Consider the following 20,872-nt stretch of genomic DNA (forward strand, 5'->3'; position numbering starts at 1 on the left):
GCGCACATATCCTTTGCATGTGTGTGTCTAAATGAGAGGGTTTTGCCTCCAAGGGAGATGGCTAAGTGGGATCTGCTGCCGCTTCCATGGCTACAGGTATAACACATTTTCACTATTTTCAGACCAATGGAAACTGGTAGAAATGAAGCAAAGAGAGAGACAAGAAAAGAGAGAGAGGCTGTCGGTCAGCTAAAGCCTTTGGCAATACTAAGGCCTGTTTAAACATGATTCATCAGATAAATACTGTTGGAAACATTTAAATAATTTGATAAGGTAAGCGGATAAAGAGGTTCATATTAAATTAATTTTATCGTGAAATCAGAATTTTTCATTTTGCTTGAATGGGTAGATTTTAAAACACCTCTGGTAGGTGGGTAGGTATTTTATGTTCATAACTTTTTTATCTGACTCCATTCAATAAAATGTATGTGGAGCTGGGCTTGATTGGCTGCAAGCACTCCACATTAATGAAAATCCTTCTAATCCAGCATTTTCAAAGAATTTGAATTCATGCAAGCGTTAGCCATAGTGTAAATAAAAGAAAAGCAAAAAACAGACTTATATGCAAAGATTGAATTACAGACTTAATGTTGAAATAAAAGTGTCCCACTGAGATCTCTAACAGCAGCTGAGCAGAGACAGTGAAGAAAATGGAGAGTTGGAGATAGTGACATTTTTCTGCTGCTGCCAGTTGTTTGCAGCAAGGTGTAATTTGCATTAATCAGAGGGGCCCTAAGAATACACTTTTCACAATCTTTCTTGTGATAGTGATTGTGGCATTTCATCTTTTACAATGAAGCTCGCTGTAGGCAGACACTGCACAGACGCTCTATTGGCTTATTGCTACTGACAGCTCGATCTCCCTCCATCATTGTCAAGAAATATCATCTGAAGAGATTTGACACACAAAGGGAATTACATATTAAATATGTGCTGTGTTAGAAATGTAGCGATACTTGAAGTCAATTAAATTTGCACTTCCTCTACCTCCTTATCACCTAAACAAGTAATTTTGTCCCACAATAATGTGTCTTCATAGTGTGTGGAAGGCTGGGAAGGCTGAACTTTACCCCCTCCTTTGCTCTGCTTGTTTTAAGCACCCCAATTACATTATTCTCTGAGACTCCTGTCTGGTGCAGCTATTTCAGGCTTTGGAGCCATTCCTATTCATTTCATTTTTTGCAACTTCATTTCTTGTCAGCAGGGATTAGGAATGTGATATTACTGTACTCACACTGGCTGAAATAGTTGTGAAAAGGCCTTCTTGTTCTTGGGCCCAGCTGGTTGTGGCGGCGGTGCAGTGTGCATTTGTGTTAGTTGGTGGATTCAAACGCTGCACAGTGTGTAAATAACGTTTTACACAAACTTAAAAATTGCCCAGTGAAGTGACAAAAAAAACTTCACTGGGCTTTGTAAAACTTTCTGTGTTCTTTTATTCAGTGTTTCCAATTGATTCATATCGGTACTGCAGTGCCACATTAGGTCGTTTTCAAACATTTAACAAAGGAAATGGTGTGTTTATCAGAAAGAATATGTGACACATTTTGAAAGGTAATCATGTGTAATATTTTTTCTGTTCGCATAAAAACCTATTGATGTGCATGAGTGTGATGCAGGTTAATGGTCTGCTATTGTAGTTCTTCACCTCACTGCTCAGCATGATCATTCAGTGAGGACTGACAGGGGGTATAAAGGAGTTTGTGGGGCTGAGAACAGTCAGGAGTGTCCAAACACAACACCAACAAAAAAAAAAAACCTGCTTATATTTTCTGACATATTACATAGGTAAGTGTTATAAAAAAATATACAGATAGTTTAACCTTCTGTTCTTGGTCTTGTTTTTGTCTGTGATACACACACCATCTTCATGTATTAAATATGCTTATGTCAAGAAAAATAAGTAGTTTGTTTGCCAGACCAACAGCTGATTTGCAGCTGAGTTTGATACTGTCAAGAGCTATTTGTTCAAGTAAACAACACCATAGTAAGACATTCCACAACACAGACTACCCTATCACAGTCACAGGAGCCATGACTACACGTGAGGACAGAGACTGTTAATGCCTTTACATAATGACTCCTACAGCTGCACTTAACATCCCTCTTTCTCTCCGCCTCACTCTGGGTGGCTGGCGCTACTTTGAGTCCAGGAAACAGACAGTGATGTAGGTTTGATCTGAAAGCCATCCTAACTACCCTCAATAGCGTCACTTTTATCTTACACTTGCATTGACCATCGACTGCCTTACATTTACGCCATGTCTCCTCCAATCTGCTCTGATTTAGGTAATTAGGTAACAAAGGAAAAACAGGCAATGTCTCTGATTGGCTTGCAGGTGTTCATTGAAATTGTCTGTCAGGACCCCTCAAACATACAGTCAACAGTTTAACTATTGGGTCTAAATTAAAGCTCAAACTACTGTAAACCGCAGGAACTAAATCAGTCATTTTTAACTCACTCATGGAACTAGGGATTTTAAACAAACTATCTTTTTTTTCCGTTGACAAGTGGACATGGTATAAGTGCACTCAAGGTGTCCTGATAAGTACACCGCAATCATTTCTTATCATGTGTGATTGCCAACTTATTCTGCTATTTAATAAAAGCTGCAGTGTGCATTTGCTTTCAGTTTTTATCTCTATGCTTGAATAAGGATATCACGCCATGTGGTTTCAGGACAAGGAAAATACATTTGTAATTAATACATAGATGGGGAGTATGCATGTTTAGAAATGATTAAGTGCTGAAATCACACAGGCATTGTTATTTTTCTACTATATAAAATTAATATGTATTATATGTAATACTTAAATATATATATAGATTTTTTTTTAATGTCTCCTGCAATACTAGCTGTAATCTCCAAGATTATGTAATTTATACAAAAACACTTGCAACATCAAAGGCATAATAATCACAAATATTATTATCCACATTTGGTAAATCTATTTATTTGGAAATCACTTACCTAAGAACAGTCCGTGGCTCTTAGTTTGTCTGTGTGTCCTCAAATCCTTGTTTGAATGACCCATGTTTCACAATGCCTAAGTGCTAACGCTAATATGTGGGCTTTGAGCTATCAATTAATAATAAAAGTAATTTATGTTAAACTAAAATGTGACAAAGTATTGAGTATCTTTGCATCTCTTATGGTGACTGTCAGACAAGTGTTGTCAGTATTTGGTAAGACTTTATCATTCACTGAGGCTTTAATGCAACTTCTTGCTAGCCACAATTAAATACGTTTTTAAAGCCTCATTATCCAATAACTAGTTTGGATCAATAAAGTTCTCACTGTCAGATTTGCTACACTTTATTAGACAGGATCAATATAAGCTATAATGCTCCAATGGTGCCAGTGTGTGGTTATGGTGAATGGATGTTTGTGACAGCACCATGATCACACTCTAACTTTTGTTTGAGAGGTTATAATTATGGTTACTGGTTAGTGTTGAATTTTTGAGTAAGTCATTGTCTTTATTTTCTGAATCTTTCAAGTTTTCAAATAACCTGGTGAAAGTCGGATAGAGAAAAAATATTTTCATGCAGACTGAAAGCCTTTACATTCTTTTTACCTCGCCTGAAACTTGTGTCCTAGCTTTTCAGAAGAGTTTCATTACCTAATGGGCTGTGCGGTGCGATGCTGGGGGTGGCAGGTGGCTGTCTGTGGTTCACCATGTCCTCACCTTGACAGCACGCTGAGAAAAGCTCCTGTCTGCCGGTACCCCTGGGGGTGAGAAAATTAATCGGCTCAGGATCCAGTGTCCTCGCAGCCACATCTCCCTCTGCTGACCCTGACCTCTGCCCTGCTCATACGACAGACTATCCCTGTAGTGATCAAACGCTCTCCTCTCCCTTCAGCATTTGAGGAAGTACATATAGTCTTGTACGTTTTTAAAGTGCAGCTTTGAGGCTCTAGTACCGCTCATACTGGAGAACTTATTATACTTGTCGGTTTGTTATGACTAAATTAGATAATGTTTGGATTGAGAGATGGCTGATCACCGGATGTCTACGTTGTGCCTTCCCTTTCCTGCGTGTCACTGTGTCTCTGCAAATTCATTATAACAGATGCTGTCACTCATGACACAAATTAAACCCCTCTGCTGAACAGATTATGTATTCAGACGCTCTCAGACTCCCTCTCTGTTTCCATAGCTGATATTTTTAGAACTGGTTTCAAACAGCAAAAAACCCCAAAAAAACACCCAGCTCATTGATTTTCTGCCAGCACGACCACCTGTATGAAGGACTGCTTGTAAGTCATCCAGTAAAAGACTAATGGAGGGTGCTATCATTATGAATAAATCCCCGTCCATCTTTAGAAAATGCTTAAATGGACATACAAACAGGACATGTCCTAATTAAACTGGTTTATAATCCTCAAAGTTCTAAAAATCCCCTAAAGTTATTGCAAACTAGCTTAGAAGTCCTAAAATAGAAGTAGGCACACCGTCATCAGGCCAACTGTACATGTTTCCTCGTCACTCTGTTCCTAAAACCTCGATGGCTCAACTGCTATGTGATTGGACAGTTCCTGTAGATCCCTCAGAGTTAGTCCCAAGAAGGGGACACAGCGTTGTGCTCGCCATGTTACACCAAACCATTTCAAACCAGGCCAAGAACTAGTTTATACTGCTCTCTTTAATCGTATGTGACTCTCATTGTTATTACCTGTACCATTAAGCATTTTAGCTTTACTTCCACCCTGAAGCCCTTTTGCTTTCTCGTTCTGCAGGTTTCCATGAATCGTTGTGGTACCTGGACCGTAGTCGTGCCTCCTGCTGTGAGCCGACTGACACCCACTGCTACTTCGATTATTATTATTAATCACATTACTATCCCTATTTTCATAACTATAATTCTACTGTAATAATTGCTGCTGTTATTATAAGTAGTCTTATTATATGAATCATTTATGTCATATACATTGAATGTGTTGTATCTCTGTTATGCTGTTCGTTCTGTACACATGACATCTATTGCATTCTGTCCATCCTGGGAGAAGGATCCCTCCTCTGTCGTTCTCCCATAGGTTTCTTCCTTTTTTCTCCCTGTTAAAGGGTTTTTTTAGGGGAGTTTTTCCTGTGCCGATGTGAGGGAAGGACAGAGGATGTCGCATGTGTACAGATTGTAAAGCCCTCTGAGGGAAATTTGTGATTTGTGATTCGGGGCTATACAAAATAAACTGAATTGAATTGAAAAAAATTGAATTGTCTTTTGCATAAGCCAAAGGTTAATTAAAGCCTATATGTGTTGTCTGAATGCATCGGTGTAGAACATTTCATGTACTTGTTATCAAATTTGTCCTAGTGGATGTGTGTACATCTGTGTTAGAACTTGTCTTCTTGTTCTGAGTCTTTTTCATGTCTCATGTACTGTACGTGCACACAGGAGAGAGTGCACACTGAGCTATTTCTAGCAGGTCTGGCTCCCTGGGAACCCATCCTCCATCTGTCAATTCCACACAGCCGAGCCCAGCGAAGCGCTGATTTTACCCAAGATTTACCAGCAGCTGACCCTATTCCTCCATGGCATCACAGACAACATTACTTTGAAGCATTGCTTTCTACTTTCTTCTTGCTTTCTCACTTAGACTGTCTGCTTTACTGTCTGCCTCTTTCTCTCCGACATACACACTCATAAAGACCTTGCTTTACTCTCTGTATGCTCTTTCACACACTCAGGCACAGTCACTGTCACACCCACACACACTCGCCTGTAATGTCACTAGAATAGACACAAGAGACAAACAGAAGATTTATACTGAATGGCAAACGATTTGGAAGCATGAGATGTTGTCACATGATTCAATGCTGCAATGTCATTTTGTACTGGAGGTTGTACAAAGGTTCAAAAGAGAGTTGTGGTATAAATAGTATGTTAAGATGCTGAAAAATAGGCCTGTGGCCTTGGAAAAATGAATTAACCATTGAGGCATATGGTGTTTTTTTGCAGGCATATGGTGGGATGCCACTTGCCCCTTTAACTTGGGGCCTTTTTGGAAAGAGCAACAAGATGCCATTCATAAGACTGGGCTGAGAAGCTCGCCTTTACACATGATAGCTGGAGTAAAGAGGACATGCCAGGACCATGTCCTGTGTTTATTCAAAGGGCCGCTCCGGTGGTTTTACATCTTTCAAAACATTTATTGGGAATGGCATGCTTAACTGCTGTTTCCTTTTCAGATAGCCTCTGCTTTCCATTCATTTAATATATATTAATAATATGAAAATCAAACTTTGAGAGCAATGCAACATGCATATGATCAATCAGTGATTAGTCAATCACTGTAATTATATTTTTCAAGTAAAATTTATTACATAATTGTAAAAGACAGGAACAGAAAATTGCAGCCCATTGGTGTGTTCAAGTACACTCAGACATTAATAGTTTCAGATTTGTGTGTAGAATAATTTCTGAAATAAAGTCCTTTTTTCTCTTCACACCATTTTTATAAGGATTGTTCGTTGGCTTTGTTACATTATCTGACATTATGGCTTCTGAGTGCAGTGCTTTCTGTAGTATCACGGGTCTTTTATGTTCGAGCATCTTTGAATGCACCAACCAGAGGAATTTGTTTTGTAAATAAATGGCAGTTTGACTTATTTTCAGTTCTCTAAATCAAACCATTAAACCTTAGTAAAACTCTTTGTACAACTTCTAGATCAAGAATGACTTCCTGTCCCTTATCGTTCAGTAGCACTTCAAACTTTGCATGCACATCTATATCTGTATGTCTATATTAAAATAAATCCCTCAGAGTGGGCGTGGTAGTATCGGTCGTTCCCAACACAGGAGTTTTCCAGGTTGGGCTCAGTGTTTCGTTGCAGAACCTGATGGCAAGGCCATAGCAGTGCAGTTGTGTCAGCTTTATTCTCCGCTGAGGCTTTACACTAATTCACTCCATCCGATCCCGCAGCATGGCGCTCAATGGCCCCGTTCACCGGCTCCAAAGGCCAAACATTTCTCCCATTGTTCCCTGGAGAGAGGCTGGATTTAAAGGGATGGCTTTGGAAGGGCTTGATGTTCAGCATTTTTTAATTTTTTTGCACTGCTACTGTTGAACAAGGGTGAAATTCACCAAAACCTTTTGTTGATTGTCAGTGAAACCCTGATGGCAAAGTGTACGTACCTTTAAGTGTTTGTGTTTAGGTGTCACTGACCCAGGGTTACCCAGTGGGATTCACTTCAGCTCTGGGAGAGATTAAGCTTTTTTGAGTTGCAGTCCCTCTTTAACAGCTCTCACTGTGGGCGTGTGGATGAGAAGTGAGAAATAGAGTGAAGCTGTGTGAAATTATTAAAAGTCAGCCCTCATTTTAGTCATGGGAGTCACATTTTGGGAGAGAGCTTACAAACTCTGTTTAAGAATCATATTTTAATAAGAGCTGTGGAATTAGAGAAATCAAAATAGTACTTGCTAATTATAATAGCATCAGCAATCATTCTTAGGGTGTTTTACCTTTTTCCGTTTGGGATCTTGCAAAATTCTTACTTTCTCTGTATCATTTATTGAATTCATGGTTTTGCAGCCTTTTCTTGACTTAATCGTCCATGTGACACTTGGCGAGGACCATTACCTCTTTTGAGTTAAACTTGTTAACAGGCACTTCGATGATACTCTAATTATACTGTTGTGGCTGTGAAAAACCTATGGCTTCATATTAATAAAAAAATCTATTCCCTTTAAGCAACAGGCGACTTCTCTGCCTTCAGTTTTCTTAATTCTCTTCTTTTCAAAACGGCATTACAGAGTTATTTAAATTAGTCCAAGTAAATAATAGCAATTGTAAAAAAGTAATAGCAAATGCAGCCATCTGACATTTCAGACAGTGATAAACCATTTACGAATCTTTACATTCAAATTAAAATAATGTTTAAATAATTTTGTATTTGAATATGATATTATATGAAGTTAATTTGAAGGTCATGCCTTTTGGGTAAAGGACTCGTTGTAGTGTTCTGCGGGAGATCATTTCATTACTCTGTAGACTGCATAGACAGAGGACCCAAACTTAAGTAACATTTTGCTTTAGTGCACCTAATCCTCTGGCACTAAAGCTGAAAGCTGTGCACTCATAACATTATCCAACTCAGGAGACACAGGGATGGGGTGCTCTCATTACAGCAATGAGCCTCCTGAGTGAGCCATCATGTCACCATTAGGTTCAGACCCACAGCACCATGAAAGAAGAGGTGCAAACTGACAGCCACCCCTCTTCTCTATTACACTGATGGGGAGAGGCTCTTATTAACCCAACAATACATGCGTCAGTAGGACTAGGAACAGAGAACACCCTCTGAGGTTTTGTCTCACCTGTAACTCCATCTCACCCCGTCTAAACTCTATCATCCTATTGCATATCTGACAAATAGTTTTTGATATATATTTTTTTCAAGGGCCTGGATAAGTCCATGCATCGGGTATCTGCTTACAGTGGCACAGTGCGTCTCAGTTCCAAGGCACCTTCATGAAACACAAAGTCCAGAGTAGTAAAGACAACAGACTTCAGGATTCAAACAACAAGTAGTTCAGTTATATATTGGATATTGATCTCTACAATAATTTAATCAATGTGCTATGCAGCTTTTTAGCATTTTGCATTGCATTGCCCCTGTACATATTATCATTAATTTAAGGACATTGGTAAATTATTTTTTGTCAATAATAATGTAGCAACATTTGTAATCTCTCTTTGGGAATGGAATTTATAGTACTCAGGAAAAAAAGGTCAAGTAAAATCCAAATTGTATTTCTGATGCAAATTTCAACTCTTTTAGATCAGACAGTTTGGGGTCAACATAATATTCCACACCACAAATTATCATAATTCCATAATAATTATAAAAGTATTAGTACCCACAAGAGTCAAGCCTTTGCCAAAGTTAAATCTTTTATTATACAGCAAAGTAATTAAAATTAGACAGCAGTTATTGTAAAGTGGATGTAGTAAATAAACAAATGGATAGAGGTAATACAATGATCTATCAGAATGATTATAGGTCAATCCCAGCTCAGGTAATAGTCTCTGTCTAAGGAACTGATGCATACCTGAAAAAAATCCAGACACATAGGCAGTATCACTCTCCTTTAGTTTGTGAATTTTATTTTTGTGTTACTAAGGCTCAGCAGCACACTCCGACCATGGTGTCCTAACACTGCAGGATCATTCACACCGTCCATCAGATTCACAAGGGAATAGCAGCAGAGGACAGGAAGATCCCAAATAGTGTTGCATCATTCTAATTTTTTGGAGGACTTTTATTTTTGGCTCATTTGGCGCACATAAGATCTCAAGTGGCTGTGCCAGTAGCACTGCACAGTAACCTCAATGGCCATTAATGCATGACATATAGAGGGGAGTTGCTCTTCTATGAAGTGCGTGTTGTTCTGCTGCTGAATAAGTGTGGTTCAAAAAATAAATAACTATCAACCACGTTGTTTTGTTATATGTATAGAATCAGACCTTAAACTAATGCTCTTCAACATCTTTAAATCATTTTCTGTTCTGTTAACAACATGGTGATTCAGCCTACAGCTATCAAAACTGTCACTTGAAGTAGTTCACCAGAGGCCCACATAATCAACAAATCATCATATATTCAATTTCATGACATGTAAATAAGATATAAATACACTGCATGTATTATTGGTTGTTTTTGTGATGCTCATATCTTTTGCAAACTGTTTCATAACAATTTGCACTTTCCACGCTGATGCTGAAACAGATCCAGCAACAGCTATCTTAGCAGCCAGGAAACTGAGCATTCAGTCTTTCAGCAACTGGAAACGATCCTCTAATTACTGTAATTGGCTGGCGAGGAGGCGGGTGTGGTGGCATGGAAAAGCCACGGTGGCACCCTGATCACCGGCCTCTGACTGTCCTCTTAGCGTCATCGCCTCGGCTGCTTTATCATCCTCCTCGATTGGGTTACAGCAGTTTGCTCTTCCCTCCATCCCCAGTCCCAACCCCCACCCCCCCCTCGGAAGACCCCACGGAGAGGGTTTGTGTATTTCTGCATGGGCAGAAGACCTGCAGTTTTCATCAAACGCTTCATTCCTGCAATCGATGGTATAATAAGGTAATGTGGAGTGATAAATTATTGCAAAGTAATTTTAGAGGAAAATTCATTGACTCCAATGCTGTACCGATTAAAGTGTGGCTCAAATGTTACCTTTAGGCTGGACTCCCCAATTATTTTGAATCTAGAGTTACAGAGCAGATAAATACAATTTATAATTGATTTGGTCAATGCGCAGTGGGATTTTGAATAGAAACTGGACAAAATCAACAAACCCATTAATCAATCACTTAATCAATACGAAATAAAGCCACAGCTGTTTCCCCTTGCAGTCTTATGTTACTATTTTAATGTATACAGATACAAGAAGGGGCTTTACAGCTTAGTTTAAATAGTCAAAATAGTAAAAAGGAAGGATCCTATTTTTATCAGGTCTGTTCCTGCATTATTAACTCTAATAATTGTTTCCTGAGACAATTGGTCATGTCCATTTTGTGCCCGTTATCTTAATACATAGATGCAATATGTACCAACTCTTTCCAACTGCCTCAAGTAAATAGAACATGAGAAGATCAAATTGAAGGAAGTCCAAGCTAAAAGTGTCTTTATGTGATTATTGCTTCACCGAAAACTCAAGACTTTGCGTTTTGGGAAGTAACTGAGGATGGAGAAGTATGAAGGAGGGTCAACAGTGTGTAGTGCTGTCAGCTTGGCTTAGCGTCAGGGTAAGTACCAACTGTTCTGAGCTAGTGTCTCAGTACGTCTCCAAGGGGACCAGCAGAGTGGGGACACTCCCCAGACGCGCAACCTTTTACCAACAGTTCCCCTGGACAGCTCTCTCCTCTGGACGCCTCAGGAGTAGTCAATTTACATCTTATTATTAATCTTTTTTATACATCAGCCGTAAACTGCCTAAAAAAGTACAGTGTCATCACCATGATTTAACATTAGCAAGGCCATTTTGGTATTTAGCCCTTCCGATATTGATGTATTCATAATGCCAGGATTTCTTCTTATAATCTCTGCCTTGTAATTCATAACAACACTTTTCATCCTCAGAAACCTCGGGTGACTCGATGTGAACTCGCTGCATCCAGCTGAGGCTTTCTCGTGTACAGCAGGTGGAGAGAGCAATTACATGGACTGAAGTGAGACATTTTTTCAAGCTGAGAAGAGCTGAGAGTACTGAACATTAAACGTATTTTGGTTACATTGCATCATGGTCTCGTGAGGCCTCTGTCTCACGAGAGACTAGTTTGGTAGCTTTAACAGTCCGGTGATGTATTTCCTACTGCATGGGGGTTGAATCCTGCAATACGAAGGACTGACCTTTGTAGACGATATTTGTATGATTGAAATGGTGCCTGATAACTAATATGATGTCATGTTGTTTTTGTTTCGCCAGTGAACAAAAGGTGATCCATGGTTATTTTTTATAGGAATGTTGAGTCCATCACAGTTTGATAACTCAAAAAAACTCAATTTCTGAGAATACATTAGTATTCTAAACGTTGTATTTTGGCTGGCATCTGTCCATCTGCGGATTTAAAAGGAACTTTCATTCAGTAGCGCTATCTGCTCTCGTAATAATCAGAGGCACAATTATTGTGGTTCATTGTCTGTCTGGGTCCTCTGTATTCCTCCTGGCCTTTTCTACAGGGAACATCTAATCAGCTCCTGTGTAATTGGAGCTGTGTTAAGATGATCTGGAGGAGTGGGACGTCAGCTCTAATCACACACACACACACACACACACACACACACACACACACACACACACACACACACACACACACACACACACACACACACACACACACACACACACACACACCAGATGAAATGCGCTCAGGCAAGAGCAATTATTACTTCAACATTGGTAGCTTTGGTTAAAATGGAAAAAACGGCATGTCCACAGGGAGTTGGGAACTCTAATAAGATGCTGTACATTTTCTCACTTTTTCACCTCATAACCTTTAAGAGAATGCATGATTATCCAGACTATGAGGTCTTTTCATCTGTCGGATGTAAAAGGATCAGTGGACGGAGAGGAGGTTTGTGTTCTGTCCTGTCAGACTTGGCTGGATTTGGGAAGTGGAAAAGATTTGTCATTTATTATAACTGACAGTATCATGCAAACTGTTTACTGGCCAGTGTTCAATATGTTCTTCCCAATAGCATAAATGTGATTTTTGTCGGTGAACGTTCATGCATTTTCATGCACTTTCATACACTTGTGGTGTTCTAGGGGAAGAACTGTGGTTTGTATTCATTCAATAAAGCATTACAGCCGTGGTTGTTGAAGACACCTGGCGGAGATCTGCCTTCTACTGAGTGCACTTTTCTTGTTTGTCGTTTTCTGTTTCTTTGCCAACCTCTTGCTGATAGATACTGAAAACCAGTGAAAATCACAGCTTGTCACAGTCATCTGCAGCCAGTTAAATGATGTCTTTGAGGTTTTTTGGATTCGTTTAGCACTACCACCAAGCTCTGTGTCCAATTTCACTCTACTGTGTGAAACAGGTGTTGTGTCTTCCCAGTTTTCCTTCCTTTTTTTATAATCCAAAATGGCCCATCACATTGTGTTTATTCTCGTATTCTCCCTGAGGATTGATAAAGTGCTCTGTGCTTTTATAGACCTCAGCACTGCTGAGTGTGCGGCTGTCCAGCAAAGTGACTACTGCACTGTCACAGAAGTGCAAGTTCCAAAGTACAACATGACTTTCAGGGGTAAATTCAAGAAAGGATTGCGCAGCTTTTGCGGACGCGAAATCTACACAAATGATTAGCTTCTTTAGAGAGTTGGTGGTAATTAAAGAATATTTATGAGGGGTATTCCAGCCAGACTTTGCAGTGATCATAGCAGCCTTGAATTATATTTTTTCTCTTGTCTACAAATAAGGCCTTTTCTTTACGTTCTGATGGTGTGCGTTTGAAAACAACGACAGCACAACAGACTGGGATATTAAATCCCAAATACGCCTACGTTTAATTGCTGTCACATTAAAATGTCTTGTCTGTAGTTTCGAGGAATTCCTCTGCACCTCGTCGGCCAGAAATTTTCATTTTTCTTTTTCTCTCTGTCACTCTGTCCTCTGTGCAAAGGCAACATTTACACTGGATGATTGCAATCAGACACAAAAAGCTCTGAGCTATCTGACTACATCTCTAATTTGGCATCTGCTAACTTGAAACCTTGTTTTTTTTTTTTTATGGACCCTAGTTACCTCAGCCAACGGCCAAATTCCATTTCAAGCAGGAATCTCATCAAAATGCATGTAAAGCTGGGTACAGTCGCTTTTACACCGATGATGAGTTTGTGTCAGCCAGTTATGAAAAGGGCATTTCAATTAAATTTCAGATAGAAATCTGTAATCTGGTTTTAAAGATCGGTAGGAATTGAGGGATTTCCGAGATTTGCAACGGGAGATTTGTACTTGCATAATAACCACAGTTCATATATTGAAATACTACTCTCATGTAGTCATTTATGAAACTTGTACTTATGTCATACCATCAACCTTTCTTTCTGCTGAATGAGACCAACCCCCATTAATGCTGTGTATGGATCTGTTACTTTGCTCACAGCTGCTTAACAGGATTAGTGTTCCTCTACTCCAGCTCTTGTCCATTTCTTTCCAATAGAGCCATCTAATCTTATTACTTTACTAATTAACTGCAGCTGGTGGTATTTATAGTATCTAGGTCATCCTGGTAACAATGACCTGTTTGGACTGGCCGGATTTGTGAGGTTAGGCACTAACTCCAAGTAATGATCTGTGACATTTTGACATAAATGCTTTGCTACTGTCTGTTGTTGATTGATACATCTCGTTAGAGCTTCAACCTATTATCAGTTCATAAAAGCATTTACAAAAACAAAATCCTCTGGTACACAGGAAGTGATGTGTTTGGCTCCACTGATTGAAGAGTGATCTTTGGGGGGATGCTGTAAAAAAACAAAACAGCACAGCAATTAGCAACAAAGATGTTTCCAAAATGTAAATGAAACACAACAAATCACACTAAATAAACATAGATTGTAAGTAATTAGAAATTCTATTGTTTTTAAAAGATTTGTATTATTTTACTACCTTTTTAATCATAAACGTTGCAGTAACCTTCAAAAGGACATTTCCCTTCAGACGGCTTAAAGGGAGTCTTTAGAGTGATGTGAAGCGACAGGAAGGATGACCACTGACATGCCCACACTGGCAAACAGCCAGTCCAAAATACTCACCTCTGAGAAACTTGACCAGTCCGTTAATATCACTAAAACGTGAAAAAAATACTAACAAACCGCAATTTGTTTCAGCAATAAGTGCTTGTGTAGTTGTGGCTGTTCACTACAAAAAACAAGTGAGTTAATGACAGGAAGTTTCATAATAGCGTCCGGGGTTGCATCCTGATGTTACAAAGAAATTAGTCATCAAGATTGCAGAATTCATGACAGTCTAATGACCCCAAGAATTTACTAAGACTTCATTTTCTACATTCCTTTATGTCTCATTCAATTTTAACCATAACCCATTACATCATTCACTTTTTCTCTTTTCTCAACAGCTGAAACTATTCTTAATGACACCTGGCTTGAATACATAGTGCTTTTTAACACTGAATATGGATTATTCTATGGTGAGTGCTATATATATTCTACTGTCTATACCTTTTTACTGTGTGGGAAGCCCTACTTTTTGGTCCATGTGTTTGTAGGTACTATACTGTAGGCCCCCCTGATAATTAGAGCTACTAAAAAAAATGTTTAAACTGTACAACCGTAAAATATGTTCTAATGTTCAAAATGTATTATTTGGCTGTTCAGAATGTTAACATATACAATACTAACATAGGTTTAATCGAAATCGATTCTGATTTAAATGACGAGCTGTGAGTCGTTAGTCTTCCTACTCGTGGTGACTGTTTTCTCAACCACGCTCTCTTTGTCTGCTCTCTCAGTGCTGTGCAATCACACTCAAAATGAATCATCTGCCACTCTGAGTGCATTGTTTCTGACCAGGTCACCTGCTGCACCGGCACCAGCTCTGTACCAACCTAAACCCCCAGCTGATCCTCATCTCCGCCACCCTCATTCTCTGAGTTTGCACCCGGTACCCCTTCTCTCTGTTTAAAATGAATCACGCCACAGGTGAAGAACTACAAAAATAAGACTCCCATTTCTTTCTGAACGGACACAAAAACAGAGCAATGACAGAGTGAAAGGCTTTTGTATATGTGACACCCCAAAAGACAAAGCGGACAAGACAGATTAGCAATGGAAGTGAGTATGCTGCTGTTGAGGAGAATGACTAATGAATACGTAATGCTTCATCCACATTTAGATCCAGTTGAAAATATTGTTGATGACAAATCTTTAATAATTGTTTGCAATGGTGCCATTGCTGATAAAATTCCTTTTGTTTTTAGCCACAAACTAGTTATCACTTGCCATCCACCCAACCCCCTAAAGTCTTCACTCTGATTATATTTAGTAGGAAAGATTATGTGACAAATGATTTGCCAACAGCGATTTAAATACACTCTAAATTTAGAATAACCCATAATTGCCTTGTCCCTTGTAACAAGGCATATGTAAAGGACGCGCAGAAGATCACACTTTGTGACCTGTGATTATTCATTTTCACTTCCAGACGCTCCCTGACACCTTCCAGGAGGAAGCATGACTGGTTAAGAGTAACCGTTGCTCTGAGACATTAATTTGGCGTTTGTGTGCATGTTTATCTCTGTGAAGGAATGATCGCGTTCACTGGTCTGAATGTTCATTGTGCCAGATTGTGCAAATGTCTCTGAATTTGTGCGCGTCTTGGGCTTTTATTTACGAATTTGGGTTACGGGACATATCAGACTGATCCTGATGTAGCCCGAACTCTTTGTCCTCTTAAGGAGATTCCAGCTCTGGTTACCACACTGACCATGCAACACCGGTCACCTGAAACCCAGCACCTAAAGCCATCTACAACCAGTCGACCTCGTTTGTCACTTTCACCACGCGGCCGTGCACATAGAGTCATGGTTCACTCTGCTTTATATCTGCCTGAAGGTATGAAGCACCACGTGATGACTTATTGATAACTGCTTCATACAGATGATGGTGGTTATTATTCCACAGTGGGGCCAGAAGCATATACTTTAGAATAAAAATTGGAATAAAAATCAGCTTTACACATTATGAAAAGGGCACTTTTCTTAGCACATTAGATAGTGCAGAGTAAAAAATGTAACTCTCGCACAGAGTGGACATTAACAGGTAACATTCAGAAAATCTAAATATGCATTAAACATGCAGAATCAGGCAGCCTATCGCATTGCAAGAAGCAATTCTCACCCACAGTTTTTTTTTTCCACCAACAACACTGAGGAAGGTTGTGTTTCCTGTCATGGCTGCCACTGGCTAACCTTTTTTCCATTTTTGCCTGATGAGGCAGGTGCTGGCTGGGCCTTTCAGTGAAGCCGTCTCCTCACTTTCACCAGCAGTGCTGAGACACTCTGGCTCTCTGCCCTGCCAGCCTCCTCCTCCTCCTGCTTTGCTTTGTCTCTGACCCCCCCCAACCCCCCGGAGGAGCCACAACAGCGCTCCATCCAGCGAAGATGTAAACTAAGCTAGCACAACCCCAACACAACCTCCTCAATTATTCATCCTGCCTCTTTAATGAGTTTTCCATCCACTTTTATGCATCCAGCACAATTAAAATAAGTTTGATCACTTTAACTTCATTCCATCAAAGTATAACACTGTACAAACTCCTCAGTCCTGCATTAAATGCTTCCCTATGTGTAAAGTAGGAAAACGAGTGATGAGAAACATATGGGCCAGGAAATGGAAAAATGAGGGGAACATTTTTCAGCAGATAGGGTGCCCTAAAAACAACAACTCGCAGCACACGGGGTGCAGTGGCGAAATTGATTTGTCTCTCACCTTCTCATTTATCTCTTGAAATAGATTATCTAACAGCTTGCTCACTTTACAAAACTGTGTTCTTCAAAAGTGTGACCACGGAAGTGTAACATTCCCAGTAGGCTGATCACATTTTTGGGGAAATTAATTTGATAATTAATCCCCCTCAGTGACCCTGTTTTCCTTCTAAACTAAACAGCTGTCCAGGCTTTCACTGTGGTGCCAGACCCAAAGATCGTGTGTCAGTCACACAGATAATAAGTTTGTTTACATACCATGATCATGAAAAGGAGGCTGGCTAAATATTTGATGGCTTCTTCGAGTTACCCAGGAACAGTCACCCTGTGACCCAACACTAGAGTTGGACCTCTGCACATCCAGTCATTGTTAAACACCTCTACCAAGCATTGGCTCACATTTGCATGGGCACATGACTCTGGTTGGCAAATAATAGAAAGCACTCTCAGGGCTTTGTGCTCTCACCGCTCTCTGCATTGGACACAATGATGACTCTTGCAACTAGTGGTCCTCAGTGTGCTGTATGAACTCATTCAGTTATGGGTGTTTTTGTGATTATAAAAATAAACTGTAAGCACAAAAGAGTCTCTTTTGTCTCTCTCTTGTCTCTTTAAAAATGTATAAGTTGTTTTCTCTTGTTCATCATAAGTTTATTGTCATCACCCCCGACCTCGCTCTGACACACTTGCATACGCCTCACACACATTCGGCGTAGCGCCCCATTGGACAGAGTTTAACGGAGCATACATCAGCACTCGTCTGCGCTCTCCATACTGCAGGCATGAAACAATAACCGCTACACTACTCGAGTCAACCCACGCACACACCACAGTCCTTCTCTGCTAATCTCAGAGTAACTACTCTTTGAGCTGAGACAATGTGAAACGAATAGTCCAAACAAAAGGCGAGAAAAAGACAAAGAGTGAGTGGGACGGGAGCAAGCAAGGGAGCTGGAGATGAGACAAACGTCTGCGGCTTCACAAAAGGGCAATTAAACGCTTAGTCATGAAAGACCTTCTCATCCTTTTTATTGTCTTTATTGTGTCATTCCAAATATAACACTTTAATGAAAATATCTAATCATTGTCTGATATTTTTTGTTGTTTTGTCATTTCTCAGTGATCATGCTGCATTTCTAAGGGTAACTCATAGAACAAATGATGTGCCCCGAAAACAGCTTTTATATTATATGATGTTTTAATATGCTCTGATTAACCTATGGTTTTGCCTGTTGGACCCGAGTTGAACACAAGCTGTGGCTAGTATGTGCAGATATGTCTTCTAATGGAGATTACATGTGTAGCAGAAGTCTGAAGAAATGTTGCACTTCATCATATATAAGTCTTCTATATTTATCTATTTAGGATGAGTGTTCCATCATGAATCTAACTTTTTAAGTTTTTTATGAAACTTTTCAAAAAGATATAATTTAATTTAATAAATCACAGAAAATATCCCACAAGCTCACTGTACTGAAATCTTAAAGGCTTAAGAAAATGCTTGAGAGCCCTTGAAATTAGTCTAAAGTATGGCCCTGATGAGGATGATTGTTTTGAATTGAATCACTGGAGCACTTAGCATCCAATCAAGAAATAACAATTATTAAAATCAAATGAGCAACGAAAAGCTGCAATTGGGCTTGTTTATGTTACAAAGCCCTGAAGGCTTGTTGTGGCGGCTATGAAGCAGCAACTGCTGAAATATTATGGGTTTGGTATCATTTTAAGTAATTAACTGTACTAAAATATGATTGAATTGAATAGCTTTTAGAACTTAGTATGTTATGGTCTGTATGGTGTCTTTCTTAATCCTCATTAGAGATGTCATATCATTGTAGTAGTGCTATTATTTACCTTTATTTTGTGTTTTGACTGCTTTGTAGTGAAAACAAGCTTGATATTTATTTTATGATGGTTCAAGTGTGGTCAGGACAGACAGATAATGTGATGACTTAAGGTGAGGAGTTGCATTTCCCCATTTACAAGTATCTAATTACCTTAGCTCCTTAAGTACAACATTAGATGTCCACCTCCTGCATTATTCTTTTCACTGTGATTTTCCCTTTTTTCCTGCTCCCACTGGTTCTTCCACCATATTTCCCCCAGGGTCTCTCTGAATCCCCTAAATAATGCACACAGAGTGAAGGGCTTTAAGGGGCTGTATGATGGATCGCTCTCCTCTTTCTGGAGCTGTTGTATTCTTCTTGTACTAAAGGTTATTTATCATTTCCATAATGACACTGCTCTCAGGTGAGTCTCTAAATGTCTATATTTACACTTGAAGAACCACTTTTTTTTCCATGATCCAGTTTTTAGTATGTGACGTCACCGCAAAAAATGGGTCACATGCCTCCTTTGAGACTTTTATTCTGAAAGTTTATTTACAAACAGGGAAGTCCGCAAATTGCCAGTTATAGCGTTAATCCGAAATTGGAAAGTACTACTTTTGAACTTTTTTCAGACCTTGGGTCTGTAATTGTAATAATGCAAATGTGGAAAAACTGGAATGAGAGATAATTTTACAACATAAGGGGAAAATAAATATAAAGGTATTTTAATTACAAACCTTTGGTACATTTTTTCTTTAAAAAACAACATCAACATCTCAAAAATGATATTTGCTTCATTAACTCTAAACATATTTAACTTATCCACCGGCCAATTATAGTATTATAAAAGCCATATTTACCATGATGGGAGACTCTCTGTTATTGAAGCGTTTCGGGTTTCATATTTTTACGTATCAAAACCAAAAGCATGCACAGTGGGATCACAGATCGCAAGCTGGCACATTTCAAATAAACAGCAGGCTTCCTCACATGTTCAACAACTGCTTGCAATCTTTGATGTATTTAAATCATGTTGAAACCTCTAGAAACAGAAGAAAGTGAAAATGTTTGGAAAATAACCGATTTATGATCATAAGTGTTTCTGATACGCTATTTATTTTATAGAGCAAGAAAATAAGGGCTGGAAATTTCAAGTCAAGTCAATCTTATTCCACTTGACTTGAATGTAAATGAGGCTGTACATTATAGGCAAAGCAGTGCTCAGGTCCACATACTTACTATGACAATGCGAACGTGGTGATGTTAAGCAAGTATAATTTACCATGTTCACCATCTTAGTTTTTAACATGTTAGCATGCTTACAAATGCTAACAAGTACTAAGCACAAAATACAGCTGAGGCTGATGGGAATGTCTATAGTTTTACAAGTATTTACTCAAAACAAAGAGTAATGAGGTGTGTGTTCACCTCATCAGATTTACAAGGAAATCTATTCTAAATCTATTCTATTCTATTGTTCCTTCATGTAACAACCAAGCGCTGAGTTGTTTATATGAATGAATAATCTTTAAAGCAAGAATGACTGAAAAAAATGAACAGCCATTGTTCAACAGGAATGCTAAACATGAATGCATGGAGTGAGTCTCTCACTCACTCAGCATTAATACAATTTGTTTACGATTAAAACAGTCTTCTGCTGCATCAGCTTCTCTCCCATCAGTGGTCAATTATAGTGAGGAGAGTGATTTATCACTGAGATAATGTAGTCTCCAGAAAGAGAACGAAGAGAGCAGCAACAACCCCGCACTTAAACAAGTGTATTTAATGTGCATCAGACAATTATTTAAGTCTGAAGTGGTAATAACTTTGAGACAGTCCTCAGATAAACAAACAGAGGACACGTATGACTTTTTGTGGATAGGTGTAGAGGAATAATATCTGTAGCTCCGTTTAGATTAAAAGTGTTTTTACTCCTGATCATTTTATTATACTGATCACCAGGTGTGTGTCATATTTAATGCCACCTTAAAGCTGTAGCCTCAGGTAGCTGTGGTCATGGCTCTGAGGAGTAAACCCACTGAACCACATTAGGCTTCAGTACTTAGTGTGGTGTGACCCCTGGTGGCCA

This window comes from Anoplopoma fimbria, chromosome 5, assembly GCF_027596085.1.
Source record: "Anoplopoma fimbria isolate UVic2021 breed Golden Eagle Sablefish chromosome 5, Afim_UVic_2022, whole genome shotgun sequence".
Taxonomy (NCBI): domain Eukaryota; kingdom Metazoa; phylum Chordata; class Actinopteri; order Perciformes; family Anoplopomatidae; genus Anoplopoma; species Anoplopoma fimbria.